Below are 15418 nucleotides of genomic sequence, written 5' to 3'. Positions count from 1 at the left end.
CCTGAATGTGACCTTTCATTCGGAAACTATCTTGGACACAAATTTTCCTTGAATTCGAACTTTAATTAGCAAGTTATCCTATGCAAGATTACTCGAGAGTGAATATTGCGGGTGCATATTTCATGGGCGCATATTCCCGTATTTTTGTTTTCCTAAGCGTGATTCACTTGATTGGTATGTAGATGTTATAACTTTCATGAGAAATAACGTTTATTCATGAAGGACAAGAGAGAACTAGTGTTTTTAAAAAGCAGTAAATTCGACTCCAAAATATTCACCCTTGGCATATTCGCTTCTATGAATTTCCCCACTAGAACTAAACAAACCTTGCACCGAATTCTTCAAAGTAAATTTTCTGAAGCAGCTTGGCGGTCACGTTCCACAGGGATTTAGTCACCGATTCCTTATAATCTTTTCCATTGTTCTGTTCATGTTCTTCATAATTTGGGCGGTTTCCCTGAAGAACGAAGATAATACCTAGAGCAAGATTTCGACGCCAGCAAGTTTTTGGTATCACTTCCACTTAAATATAGGGGTTTCCGAGAGCGAAAAAATCGGAGAGCCGATCGAATCCACAATTTGAACCAAATCGGCCCGGTAGTTTTTGAGTAATCGCCTAAAAACTGACATTGTTAGCCGAAAAATCGCGTTGGTCCCTCCCCAGGTCACATTTTTTGACAGATTCGCACCGATCGAACGTCGTTCTTTCAGTTTCAGTTTAGCATTCAAAGAGGCAGCTTGAGATGTATCTTTATTTCAGTATGCCGCACATGCGATACAAATTGACGGTTGTCGATGCTTTGTAGATTGTAGTTGCGTCTTTGCTCCAAGGAATTAAAAATTTCATTCGGCTTGAAGAACCAATTTATGTTAGAATTGATTCTAAAAGAAAAGCTGGTTTAGAAATAATTTAACGGTATTACTTGCTGCTCGATTGATTATACCATAAATCCATGAAAGAATTAAATATAAGCGAAGGTGGACTACGGTGACCACAAACAAAACACAAAATTCGCACAACTAAGATACACCATTACCAAATCGCATACTCGCGAATAGCGAGGGGGAGAAAGCAAACGTTGAAATGTAAAGATATATAACGCCCTTTGTATGGGAACTAAAACGTGCAAACGAAAAAAAGCATTAAAGGAAAATGTTCGTCGTGAAGAAAATTAGTGGACCCTTAATACGGCACTAGTATAAATCGTGCTATAATAACACAAAGCTTATGAGAAACAAGAGAAAACGAGAAAGGCCGTATAACATCAAAGTAGTCTGTTGCTCTTGTGTGGAAGCATAGATGCCCGATCAGAGAAAAGCAACAAATTAGTTAATTGCCTTTTGCTAATTATTGTAAGCATCAGTTTTGAAACAGTATACGAGTACCTACTGATTTTTGTTTTAGTCGCGCACAATAATTTTAATTGTTTTGTTAAGCTCGTCTGTCATTTCCCTAATTAAATGCAGATATGGCAGTCGACGTGGATAGACGTAATGCTGATTAATAATTTGCATAATGCATTATGTCATTAAGATGCACCATGATTAAATGTCTTATCGGAAATTCAATTACGGTAGGTATATACGCTGCACTGAAATCAAAAAGCTGTAAATTAGAGACGAGGTGTAATTTAAAATATTGCAACGCATAAATTCTGGCTGGCGTCAATCAGCACCGAATGACGGCAATCAAATACATTTTGCTCTTTGGATCATCAAGGCACATAAAGCTTTTGTCTCAACGTTCTCACTACGATTGTAAAGCTTACCCGTACCGGACCCAATCAACTTTATCCTTTGTTCCGGGAAAATTCTATCAAAGTTTTAGAGGAAGAAAATTTGCAATGCCTTTTCTATAGCGCCAGTTAAATTTCGCCCACATTGATTGTATATGGCAATTATGGAAAGCGAGAGACGGAAATTTCAAATCAGCGCCTTAGTCGCCTCGAAGTATAATTAGGACGTCTTGCGGAATGTAAACAAGTTAAAAATTAAAATTTTCAACAAGGTGGGGTACATTTAAAATTCAGAAATGATTGTGGAATTGTGCTTACTTTATCGAATTTGACGTAACACATCCAGTTTCCGTTGATTTCTCAAAGGTATTGAATCCTAGGCTTGCAATACCGTATTACACACACCGAGTTACCTTCAACATTTCTTTCTGTTACTCTCATGAGGATTAACGTGGAGTAGTTGCGCGTTACTTTGGCTTGCTAATGGCAAACACAAAACATGTTTTCTGATGGCAAACGAAATAGTATTGCGTTTGGAGATTTATAGAACTCCTAGAAGACGTAGACATAAATGTACAGTTTAATATCGGAAATTTTGCCTTGGGAGTTGAGTCTTTTCATTCAATTGGAAGAATCAATTACAACTAGAAACGATTTTTAAATTGAAGCAAAAATAAACAAATTCGACCGAATGACGGAGTTGTGTAATCTTTATATTCTATCCGTACCATTATAAAATTGACGTTCATCTAACGATGCAATTCCAACGTATAAAAACAGCGAGCAATGAGAATTTTTAATATTAAAAAGCATTGCTATGATTTATAGAAAGAAACGTGTTGTGGTCTTTTACATTACGTACCTGAATATGAATGGTTTATTTCTAGAAAGTAAGTCTTCAGAATTTATGTTTACCCGTGTTGTTTGTGTAACAGTAGAGGTAAATTTATTGTGAGGGTGAGACGGTACCAATTTTTTCTTGTTTATTGTCATCTCATCAAGTCAAGAACAATATTCTGCTATGTTTCCAAATTTTAGCTGTTTGTTAGTTTAAAGCTAAAAGTAACTTTATTTCATAGATTCATTGTAACATGCATAAATAAATAACTTTAGTTCGAACTAACAATTTATTGGAATAATGAGTCCAAAGCCGTTTAAAAAGTTACAAAATCTTAATACCATTTAACGAGCAGTGAATTGTAAGTATTGTAGTGTTACACCACTCACTTTCTTCAGACTCAGACCGCGTAAATGATTAGTGTTTAGGAGCCTAGATTTTTACGTTGTCTCTTGCAGTATTTTAAGTATTTTAATTTCAAAGGAGGTCGTATTTCGGTTCTTTTATTTGAAGTAGCACAGAGACATGCTTAATTAGATATAGTTTAGTTAAATATTCGAAAAAGTCCCTCCGTTAAAATTAGGGGGACATTTTATATTACTGTTTAGCAACCAGTATTTTCCCCCTATTTCGACCCCGTTGAGACCGAAAATGCCTGTTGCCAAAGCGAAATCTCAACCGGAAGTGATATATTAGAGATGGCGGCCAATTTGGCGCTTTTGTCCTAATTGAACGCTACAGGTGGCCCTCGGTGACGTAGAAACGCCGCCAGTATGACTAAATATACGTTTTCAAGCACGATGAATTTAAAAATACACTCTAAAATTAAGTAGATCGTGTATTTTCCAAGATGGCAGTTATCTTAATATTGCCTGCTCAACTTTATTGCGAATTAGGTAAAATAAAAGAAACTTTCACAACTAATTCAAGTAGATACATGGATTACACAACATTATTTATTTATTTATTTATTAAGTCTTACGGGAGAAGCCCCAAAAAATTAAAGTTTTGTGTTATACATGGCACATTTTCCTTCCGACAACTGCAGTCCTTGGTATTGCAAGAAGTTTTGCCATAATTCTGGACAGGTCGTAGTCCAGCGTCATGAGAAGCGGAACAGCGTACAGGAGCAAAACCTTTTGTTCCTTTCTTTTCCCAGTATTTATACAGAGAGACCGGTATTGAACAGCACAGCAGAACAAAAAAATCACTAAATTTAAATACTCCCCACCTTGGGGAAGTTTGTCCTTTTATCTCCTTTTTTAATCTGAAAACCACAAAAGTTGACGTTCTGGTTCGACTGCATACTAATAGATATGAATTTTAAAATAAATAATTGAATATATTGACAGACTAAAGTCGATCAAAATCCATTATCATTGACATTTAAAATATTGATTTGTTTCGTATAAATACAGCAAATGCAACTAATTTTTCCGCTTATCTAAAAATTGTTGTGCATATAGTACAATTCTGGCAATTTATGACAAAAAAAATATTGATACATGCCTCATAGCTACACAAAAAATTGAATTTATGCAAAGGAATATTATTACTTACATGAAATATAAATTCCCAGTAATTAAAAAATAACCAGATTCTTTTGTGTGGATCTAATTGTAATGAATAAATGCAATACAAATCTGTTTTTTGCAATTAATTTCCACAGATCGGTTCCTTTAAGGATATTATGATGACTTTATACAAAACATACAATGCAAATAAGCGACCATTACTATATGCGATTCTTTCTAGGTTACAAACAGCCCTTCCTTAAAAAAAGACGCCTTCCAAGAAAAATTGGAAACTGGATTGCTTTGGGGTGATACGGTAGAACCTTTGAGAGCCGCTTTCGTACAAAATTGCCTCTCGTAGCATGGCCCTACGGGACTTAAACGGTAGGCACATGCAAAATGAGTAATTACACTTGCACGCTAACCTTGCAATATAAATGTCCGTGGCCGCCAAACTTAGAGGTAAAACTCACCCGTCTTACGTCCAACATTAAATTGAATCTCTCTTAAAACCGCGCGAATGATATTGGGCAATCGTGAAAATTGAACGGCGAACTCGCACCCTATTGCGATCGAAGTTAAACTGGCACTCCTTTCCTCTCTCTAATTTTCGATATCCCCTACACCCGAATGACTATGTAACCTTGCAGTTAGCCTGGACCCGCCGTAATCGCCGCAATACCGTACGCTTTTTAAAAAGGTTCGTTTTATCACTCGCTTATCTAAACCTAAACGCGTTCACGTTTCGTATGAAGCGGTACATATATACATTTTCCTATACTTAAATGAAATACGAATTAAAAAAGTTTAATTTAGCACCGGCCGTATCTGGAACGATTTCCAATTCCAAATTGTTGGTATAATTTTATTGGTGGTATTAGCATCTATTGCAGGTGTGATTTGAGTTCTCGATATCAGAGGTAACCTTGCTTTGTGGATACCCCGTCTGTTTGTCTGTCTGTCCGTCGCATACCGTTCAAGCAAACATTACCTTTTGGTGATGCCTGATCCTCCCTTGCACTGAACTACTTCCTATTGCAACACGGCTAAAGTCTTGCTGAATGTGTAGTAAAAAATTGTGGAAATTGTTTCAGCATTTTTAGTATAGGGTGTTTACATTCACGCCGTTTTTCTCTCTTGCGTATTTATAAACTTACGCATAGAAACGTATGCGGTTTATGATATGAAACTGTAAAAAATACGCAAAACCCTTCAAATATCGCTATCACTGTGGCCATTATCTCCCTGATGTTTCATGATCTAATCGTTGTACGTGCTGGAGAGGACTTGATGATTTAATCTCGACCTAAATCCCTAAGATGTAAAATTAGATTACTCGAAAGCGTTTGAAGCCTCAGAATACGGGCAGTAGAGTGCTTCAGGGCATATATTAAGGAGCGCAGAAGGATATTTAAATAAAAATTGAACAAAACGTATAAAGTAAACGTGCTTTATTGGTAAGTGAAATAAATTTGACGTTTGAATGTAAAATCAGCCGAACTACCTTTACTCAAATTTGCGTGCGATGTATTAATGAAATTCAGTCAAAATTACATATAAGCTAGTCACATTGATTTAAAAAAAACTGGCAATGTGTCCGTATGGTAACTTACTGAAAAATAGAACAAATTTCACATTTACATATTTTAGATCAGAATTGGAATTTCTGTATAAACCAATGCTTTATTGAGAAGGATAAAATATAGATACGGAAACAAAAGTAGAAGAAATTCGACAAAGCCTCAAATTAGGAAACGGATAATGAAGGGACGCCTATTATGAATATTTTTTCAAGAGAAAATCAGGAGGCGAGATGTAATTAGCGCACGTGTTTTTAGAAGGAATCACGCAGGTGTTTAACGAACACTCTCAAAGTGGGCGTTATCAAGGGTTATTTGTCGAAACCGGAAGAAGGTTTATTTTGTTATGGAATTGGCGATTCGTTAAGTACTACAAGCGGGAGAGGCTGTCGCTAGCTGATTTTTCGCGACAGCTGGAAACAATACGTTTCTTTACGCCGCTTTTTTTTTTTATTCGGGCGGGTAATTTGTCCAAACAAGCTTTGCAATCATATCTTCAAATTTTAGAAATCTCAAGAAATAAAAACAGCTTGTCCAAGAAATATCCACGATTAAATTGGGTCAACGGAACGCAATTACTGACGAAGCTTCACTTTCCCGAAAAACTTTAAAGCTTTAAAATTCACATTTTTGGTTTGACACTCGGAATTAAATCGTACGACTCATCCGACGAACTTGTGATTCAGCTCGTAAGTGGGGATTTATGACCTGATGATCTTGAAATACTCCGCAACATCGTGGAGAGTTCGTGTATTGCTGACCATTCTGTTTGTCATCCTGACCCTCCTTATAGAGTATTGACGTAAATAGACGACATAGTAAGTAAACTTAAATTATACCTTACATAAAGGTTTATGATAGTAAAAACTGAATTTTCCACTGGAAAAAATTAATTAAAGGCAGTAAAACGGAAGACACTAAAGCAAACCTTGCTCGTTACGGCAGGGTTATAAAAATGTAATCTCAAAGTCTCACTGTTTATAGTACTTGCTCGCCTTTAAAATATGTTACGTAACTAAACCGAACACATACGGCAAGCTTGTCCTTCAAAATAAGCAATGACTTACTAATTATTTACACATATTTAATTTATTTGCACGTGCAATGTGTGCTAACATTTCTCGATTTTAATAGGGGCATTCGCGCTACGACCACTGTTCGTTAGCCTAATGGGGACAATAAATTCCACAACTGAACAAAAAAATATAGCAGCGCCAAAATTCCAGGATACAACAGTGCGAACGTTTTCAAGTGAAAACCGCAAGAAATATATCACAGTATGCGAGACAAAGCAAATTATAAGTTATGTGATACGACGTCGCTTTATGTAGCAAAGAACAATAAAATTTGCATCGCGCTTTATTTCGTTTAACTTAGCCTTGGACACGCACTAACTGGTGAATTAACCATCCTCGTTTCGTGTATCCTCCCGTTTGAAACGTGAGTGAAAGCATCCGTAGAAAACGGACAGGAAAAAGCTTTTTAAAACAATTCCGGATACAGCGAATCTCCTTGCATTTCTAAAACGTCTGAAACAGAAATGTTTACAGTATACCTGACCGTAACGTATAGGACAAAGGAGACTTCCTTTACGTTATTTTTATGACGTACGGAATCTGTCGAAAGGAAAAACATGCAATGCTCCACGTGTGGCGTATAATGTATGTCGCAGAAGTTACATAAAAGTTTGACACGAAGGTGTTACACAGAAGATATTTATTAACACCGTCTTCTACAGAGAGTAGGGCGGGTGAATATTTTACCTTTATAACAATACGAAAATTACTGTTTTCTTTTTATTTCGTTTCCTTTTCCAATGTAGCGTCCAGGGGCAGACTGGCCCGGGAGGGGGGGGGGGGCGATTGCCACCTGGCCTGTACGTCATACTGGCCCGTTGGAAATTTATAAGTATGTGCTGTATTTAGTTTCTTGCACTATTAATAAGTTATTAACACGTTTCTCTAATTGGGGTTGATGTTAGGTTGTTAAAAAATTAAAAAAAATTCTGTTTTAATTGAAGTGTTTTACAATGAATTTATCATTTTTTGTCGTAGCATGAAAGTGCTGAAATACAATGATAGGCGGCGCGCCTCGTTTGGATTGTATATTTTGTTACTTTTAACTATCAGCTGCAATTTAAAAAAAACCTGTATTGTAATTGATTTCCGAAAAAGGAGGACTTTAAAATGAAGAAAAAAATGTTTTTGTGGTGCACCGCAGAGCTACCCTAACATTTTTTCCGGGTCGATCTGAGACAATTTTGTTTTCGGGCTCAAAAAAAGGCAGTGTATAGCCTTCCTTTTTTACCAAAAATCGACTGCACCAAAATTTCTCGGGAAAACACTTTTTCTTATTAATTTTGGTGCGTAGAATCTAAAACAATTCGTACTTTTTCGATCAGACTTCTCAATCAAAAGTTATGGACTAGAAACCAATTTCGAAAGAAAATTCAAAGGGCTGTAACTTTTGAACTAGTAGCCCAATCTTGGAACTGTTTAAAATTATGGATTCTACAGGCCACATTCTATAAGAAAAATTTTTTTCCGGGTCGATCTGAGACAATTTTTTTTCGGGGCTCAAAAAAAGGCAGTGTGTAACCTTCCTTTTTTACCAAAATTCGACTGCACCAATATTTCTTGGAAAAACACTTTTTCTTATTAATTTTGGTGCGTAGAATCCAAAACCATTCGTACTTTTTCGATCGGACGTCTCAATCAAAAGTTATGGACTAGAAAGAGGGGCGGACTGGCCCGGGGAGGCGGGTGGCGATTGCCACGTGGCCTGTACGTCATAATGGCCCGTTGGAAATTTATAAGTATGTGCTGTATTTAGTTTCTTGCACTATTAATAAATTATTAACACGTTTCTGTAATTGGGGTTGATGTTAGGTTGTTAAAAAATTAAAAAATTCTGTTTTAATTGCAGTGTTTTACAATGAATTTATCATTTTTTGTCGTAGTATGAAAGTGCTGAAATACAATGATAGGCGACGCGCTTCGTTTGGATTGTATATTTTGTTACTTTTAATTATCAGCTGCAATTAAAAAAAAAACTGTATTGTAATTGATTTCCGAAAAAGGAGTACTAAAATGAAGCAAAAAAATGTTTTTGTGGTGTACCGCAGAGCAAATGGTGTAGGAAAGGGAACAGACGAAACGATTTAAAACAAAATGACATGAAAACTGAAGAAAAGGAAAAAACATTCAAGTACTTGAAGCGAAAAGCGATGTAAATTGAAGAGGAACTTGGTAATAATTGTAGAAGAACGTGCTGAGTTTAGATGAGATGAGGAGGCAAATGAGAGAGGGAAGAATGTGGAAGTAAACAGGAATAGAACAGCAATTGGGGGAGAAATTGGAGAATTCCATATTCTCAAACCTAAGATATTAGACAGGTGTGTTACTCAGAAATGGGTGTGAAGGTTTGAGACAATTAAGAAGCAAGAATCGTATAATTATGTTTAATAGCGAGTTTAGTGAAAGTAGAGCAAAGAAGGATTTACTCATATCTGGAGAATAATCCTTGAAGGGCTGCTTTTTTGAAAATGTAAAAAGTTTTAGGGTTGTAAATTTATAATATGTGTAAGTGGAAATATATCGCAAACAACTACAAATTAAAATAAAACTTCAAAATGGGGAAAATCTCGAGTGTTCGTTAATAATTATTATTGATTCATCTCATTTGGAGTTTCGCTTCAAAGAAATGGATCCAGTCAACTGTAAGTATTGTGCTGCTGCTCGATAATGAAATTAATAAGCTTATACGAGTGAAATTTTTTTTAACGGTACAAAATGTTGAAGAGACTTTTGGCCTGTCGTTTGTTATAGACAGAACGTGTACATAAAAGTAAATTCGTTTTTGAGAATTTATGCGTAAATTGCTTAAGGTTCAAAATTGCAGGAATTAATAATTTCATGTAGGAGTATTGCAGAAAAGAGTGATGGTCCAAAGCTCTTTCATTGTCTACAACAAAGGCAAATACAAGTGCAATAATAATATGACAAAGAAGAATCTTGGATTTAAAAAAAGAGGAAAGGTGTGTGGTCTGTAAATACAACTATAGATATGTAACTAAGATCAGATGTTGCAACCAGTCAGTACAGTACTGAAAGAAAGAAGAAATAGTATGTAGTTTACAAGCAGGGATGATTATTACATTTCCACCCAAGATATTGGACCTCCTCCGAACATGAAGACATACCCAGTATAACGATTTTCCATCAAGGGTGCAATTTCCCCAGTCTACGTCAACAAAGCAGATCAAAGGTTTTGAGCTCTAGTGCTAGTTCCAACGTACCTTTGGCTGCAATCCAATGCTCCTTGATGTAACAGTTGTTGAATTGTTCCAAATAACTTATGTCAAGTCTGATACATGTTAACAAATAGGTACGTAAAACCAACAACCAGTTCTCGATAGGGTGTGGGATAGTATGCATCAGGAGAATTGTCCCCTTTCTTCAATTCGTTGGGGTAGAAATAGGTTTAACACCAGTCATCCTAAAACGGTTCAAAGGTTCATTTATGTATCCCGTTTGACTCATCAAAATTCGAACTTTATTTCTGGTAAATTCAATGCATTGCAAATCCTGATCCAATACTATATAAAGAAGGATCACCCTTGGCGGGAGTAGCACCAAACGATCTCAAAGTAATACCAACTTCGCCCTGCTTGTTTCAGTCCGTACAGTGACTTGTTTAACCGACACACTTTATCTTCGCGTATTTGTCGTGCTTTATTTCCGCATGTCGCTCTTTCGCGGATTCGTTAAAGATGTTTCGGCGTTTCCATTAAAATTTCTTTCTTTAGCATTCCGTGACATCTAGCTGTCCAACCCTCACATGGGATTGAGTGACGATGGCGGCTACAGTGATTGTGGCCACCTCACCGACGCAAAAATTTCAGTGAAGTGCCACGCAACAATTGACCTTTCGGGGTATATTTGTTCCTCACAATCTGAAGGATGGTTGACAAATTTTCAGGGCTCGTTCCTTACTGATCTCATATGCCATCGCTCCGTACCACCAGTTGGCCTCGGGTGATTTCAATGCTTGTGCCATAGGAACTTCATCTACAAGCGCATTTTCAATCATCTCAAGTTTGGACTCGCGTTCAGATTCTTTAACGTGTCTTCAGCTCGTGATATCTATATATCTTCGCATTCCCTCCTCTCGCTGCAGTTCTTTTGATTCTGGGTATGCCTCTCGCTCTCTACAACTCACCATTAGCCCGTTCGTTGGCTCTTGAATTGTTTCGATCTCCACGGTTTGGGGGAGGCACTGCTTCAGTAGGTTCTTCGGAATCCAAATCCAAATTGAATTCAGTCGCATTCCTCATTTTTACTTTAAATTCTTCCATAAATTTAGGTCACGTGTTATACCTTTTTTGGTTAATTACCCAAATTCGGTATCCTTTGCATTCCTTTGAATATTGACCCCATGCCGATAGTGAAGGAGACGCAACATTTTCTGTAAAAAAAAGATTTGAATCCCCTTATAAATATGTGCACATCCAGTTACATATGACCAACGTTAAGCTGAGTTGCCCTCTAATTACTGATACCAACATTTCTGAAGAAAATGAAAGTGAAACTACAGACGAATCTAATAAAAACAGAACTTCAAGAAGAAAAATAACTGTAGGTTCAGCTTCCATAGGAGATTTAGAAATTTGGCTGCAACAAACTTAACAAAAAGGTTCTAGGTGCTAGTATTTCCTCACGATTATTATATTGTAAATGCCAAACATCTGAGATATCTGATCATGTGCGAGAAGTGCACCGTGTGGTTTCATGGAGAGTGTGTACAGATAACCAAGGAAAATATTAATAAATACTATTCCGACCAATGCTTTTTTTGCTTGATTGAAGTTCATAATAATAATAATCCATTAGTAGAACTTCCATGCCCACGGTGCAAGCAAGTCTTCAATTCTGAAAAGTCACGGGCCTCCCATATCCGAATTCGTCACCCAGACATATACGGACAAAACAAAGTGGTAGATCCTGAGTTCCAACCAAAGAAAACAAATAGCCCGTCAAAATTAGAGTTAACTAACCTGCAGTTAAAGAACCTTAATGAGGGTTTTAAATCAATTTTTAAATCTGAAGATAACTTTTCCAAAAGCTGTGCCCACGATTTATAAAAAAGTACCTAAGTATAACTTTTGTTTATGAAGTTTTCCATCGTTTTTGCATTTCTTTCTTTATGATAGGGGTGTAGGAAATAAGAAATACAATTAGGCGTTATGCTTATATTTCTAAAGCTATCGATTTTGGCTGTACTAAAATGTTATAGTTATTACGATTCTGATTCTGAGAAGTACCTATAACTTAGGTTTTTCTTGTTTCGTATATTTCAAGTAGTCCGTAATCTCTTAATTTAAATATTCTTATAGCTGTAAATTCGTTTTTGTCAACGACAGCAGAGTAAACAATGACACAGTGGAATGTCGTACTTAATTACTTGAAATTATTAATCCTAAAATTTTTTGTGGGTATTACATTTAAAAGCTTAGAAAGAGGCTTTAAGCTTTATACTAGGTTTTATAAATTATATGTTGAAGTTTTTTTTAAATTTTATTCAGACTTTCTAATGCCTAGAAACCATACTGTTTCGGCTAACTATACTTAAATTGAATACACAACATTCCTCCCTCGTTACAAAAAGAAACTTAATTAAAACAATTGTGAACTGGTGTAAATCGCGTCGCGGCCGTTTCGTTTTCGAGATTTTATTAATTTTTTCAGATTATCTAAAGCCTAGGAACCTAGCTAGTAACCTTGCTAGTAACCATAGTGTTTCGGTCAACTATACTTAAATTGAACAGTATGCGGGCCAATTTACTACAAATAAAAGCGCATTTACGTACAAGTATAGATTTTTTCAAAAAATGCGTCGGTGAAAACATATTTTCTGAATTTCAAAAATAACACGAATTACCCTTCAGTTATATCTCCATAAATGTCGAAAACCTAAGTTATAAACAGAATCCAATTTATACAAAATATAAGAAACTTCGTGCAGAAATTTAATATTGGACTATATTTAACAGCCTTGTAAATGTCAAACACGTCTTAACTTATTGCAGCTTTAGATTGAAAGTAAATTTGCAAATATTACATGAAAGTCACGACACGCAATGTTTATTGCGAATTTTTTTCTTCTCGAAAAGTATTGCTAACCTCATTTGGGAATAAGACAAAGTGTAGTTAAACCGTTTCTGCTTATTTAAAGCTGGTATAGTCGCAAAGTTAGATCTGTACAATAGAAGCATGCGGGAATATCGTCAAATTTATGTCGCTTTGTAACTGAGAAAATTGGTGCGTTGTAAAAAATATAAACATCGACCTAAATAGAAACACACAATTTTATTAAAGCTGAAGGAAGTTCATCCGTATTCGCCGTCGGTGGCTTCTGATGATGAGTGTTCAACACAAATAAAAAAATTAATCTTTCCAATGCCAGGTTCGTAAAATAATAAATAACATCTCAATAAGAAACGAGCAACAGACCATCAAGAAGTAATAGACTTTCAAGCGGTTTCCGTATACTCAAGCAGAAGGCGTTTACGAAATAGATAAATTATTTGGTTCTGTACCGGGTTCCACATTCCTGCAAATTTTATCATTTCCTTAAAATGCAGTACTATAGGGGCGCATGAGCATTGTAACCCCTACAAAGCTCGAACAAAATGATTTCAGTGCGGTTTTCATCGTCGCGACGCGTACCTAGTTTTACACGCTGACAAAAGCGCAGTCACAGGATACGGATATAATTGTTTAGGTTTCCGAGAGTGTTGAAGGTGAAAATTGTTATGAGAAGTGACAATAATTTTGCCGTTATTATTTCAGCACTCTCCTCTTAATTTTTGTACATCGGGATGTTCTTTGCCAGAATTTCCAAGTCAGTGAATTTGAGAAGTCGAGGATCTAAAGGACTGGAAATATAAATGCGAATGAAAACAAATCTCCTTTTCAGCTTTCCAGTTCAAATGAGCTGTTAAAGGAAACGAAAATTTATAAGAAACAATAATAAAGTACGGAACTTCAAATCCACATTACACAATCCCAAGTAATCTTTTCACTTGCATTTAACCATGAACTAGAGGTACGAACGGAACTCTAATGCTCATTTCTTGCACTAAATTAGACGTATTAATGGCACAAATTTATTTGACAATTTAGGCGTATCATTAGTATGTAGCGTTAAAATAGGGTAACGCGTTATTTTCTAGCTAATTTAGAGTTGCATATTTATTACAAGCCGCAAAGATTGCAATCAAAATTTAATTTCGTGCACAGTTCATTACCCGATGTAATTTTTGGAAATTTCCAATTTAAAAATCTTTTACGATTACAGCTTATCAACCATAAATGAAGAATTATGCTGCGAAAAAGAATGTGAGACGGGAAAGAGGATTTTATAACCTTTTCACAATTCACGTCCAGTAATCAAGATAAATCTAAAATTAAATCAATAAATCAACTCGTTTAGTTCGCGGCACGTATAAGGGGCTTTTTGCGGACAAATTATTATACAGATATACGCATACCGGAATTAAATTTTCGTTTTTCATGTTGCAACCCTTCTTCGCTTTAAGGTGGTAATGTGATTGGTGTTCTATGCCAGAATTCGAGATTCTTAGATTAACTACCTCAAATGACAGTTGCGTATGTGGTGGAGGTAATAATTTCTATCATTTCCCATTTTCTGGAACATTCAAGTGACAATCCTAGTACGCCATCCTTCATTTGGAATAATACGAAGGATCATCGAATCTTGTTGCTGAATGACAGAATTGCCACTAGGGGCATTTGTCATAAAAATACATCATCTCATGTTTAGTATTGATTTTCATACGCTTGCGTTGGCAATAAATCATGCGGTGGGTATTTTATTTATATTGGCGTATAATTTCAATCCGAATCTGGAGTTTATGCAACAAGTACAAACGGGAAGATTATTATTGAAAACTGTTTATCGTAAAATCTGGTTCTCTATTAATCAGCTTCGCAATCAATAATTCTTTTCATAAATACCTACATCTAATCACATAAACATATTTCAATTTAACTGATGTCGTGTACGTCTACTAGAATAACTAGACTGTTGTTGCTTTTCTAATTAGATACTTTTGATGTTGTTAATATTTAATTAACCCCTCGCTATTGATCTTAACGGTTGTATCTCTCTTTGTTTACAGTACCGACAATTGGAGATCCAATAAGTAGTGGTACCAGCCTAATTAATATTCGAAGTGTGTGCACGTAAACACTTGAAACGGATTAGTATGTGAAGACTAAAAATGTAAAATCAAGTGGTAGTTTTCCAAACAACTTAATGGGGGGCCGCAAAATGGACATGTCAAGTACTTCGTTGTACATCATAGTTTTCACACTAATTTTCCACCTAGTTGTCGCAAGTAAGTATTCTTTTGTTACACTTTTTAGCTTCTGTTGAAACTTTGGGAAAGAACTAATATTCCCTAAAGGAATCAAGTTGAAGTTCGATGGATACTTTCCATTAACTTTAAACTTGACAGCGGCAACACGGACATTTTAAAGGTTCAAACTTTTAACTAAATCTCTATGTTACCGTGTAACAAAGAACATACGTTATTTATTGTAAAGATATGATTTTGGTAAAAAAAACAACTTATTGAGGGTATGGCTGTACTAACTTTAATCTATACTATCCATACCAAAACGGATGTGTGTCTACTTTTTGGTAGTTTATAAGTTACTGAACCAA

At 35.8% G+C, this 15418-nt stretch overlaps 1 long non-coding RNA gene across 1 annotated transcript; it reads left to right on the top strand.

Moving 5' to 3' along the window:
- The first annotated feature begins 13378 nt into the window (after nt 1–13378).
- Nucleotides 13379–15083, top strand: LOC116159429. The gene is made up of 3 exons (XR_004142984.1): nt 13379–13469; nt 13519–13774; nt 14871–15083. It is a non-coding gene; the product is annotated as an uncharacterized LOC116159429 (long non-coding RNA).
- The last annotated feature ends 335 nt before the right edge of the window (nt 15084–15418 follow it).

This window comes from Photinus pyralis, unplaced genomic scaffold (assembly GCF_008802855.1).
Source record: "Photinus pyralis isolate 1611_PpyrPB1 unplaced genomic scaffold, Ppyr1.3 Ppyr1.4_LG1, whole genome shotgun sequence".
Classification (NCBI taxonomy): domain Eukaryota; kingdom Metazoa; phylum Arthropoda; class Insecta; order Coleoptera; family Lampyridae; genus Photinus; species Photinus pyralis.
This window is presented reverse-complemented; position numbering and strand designations above follow the sequence as displayed.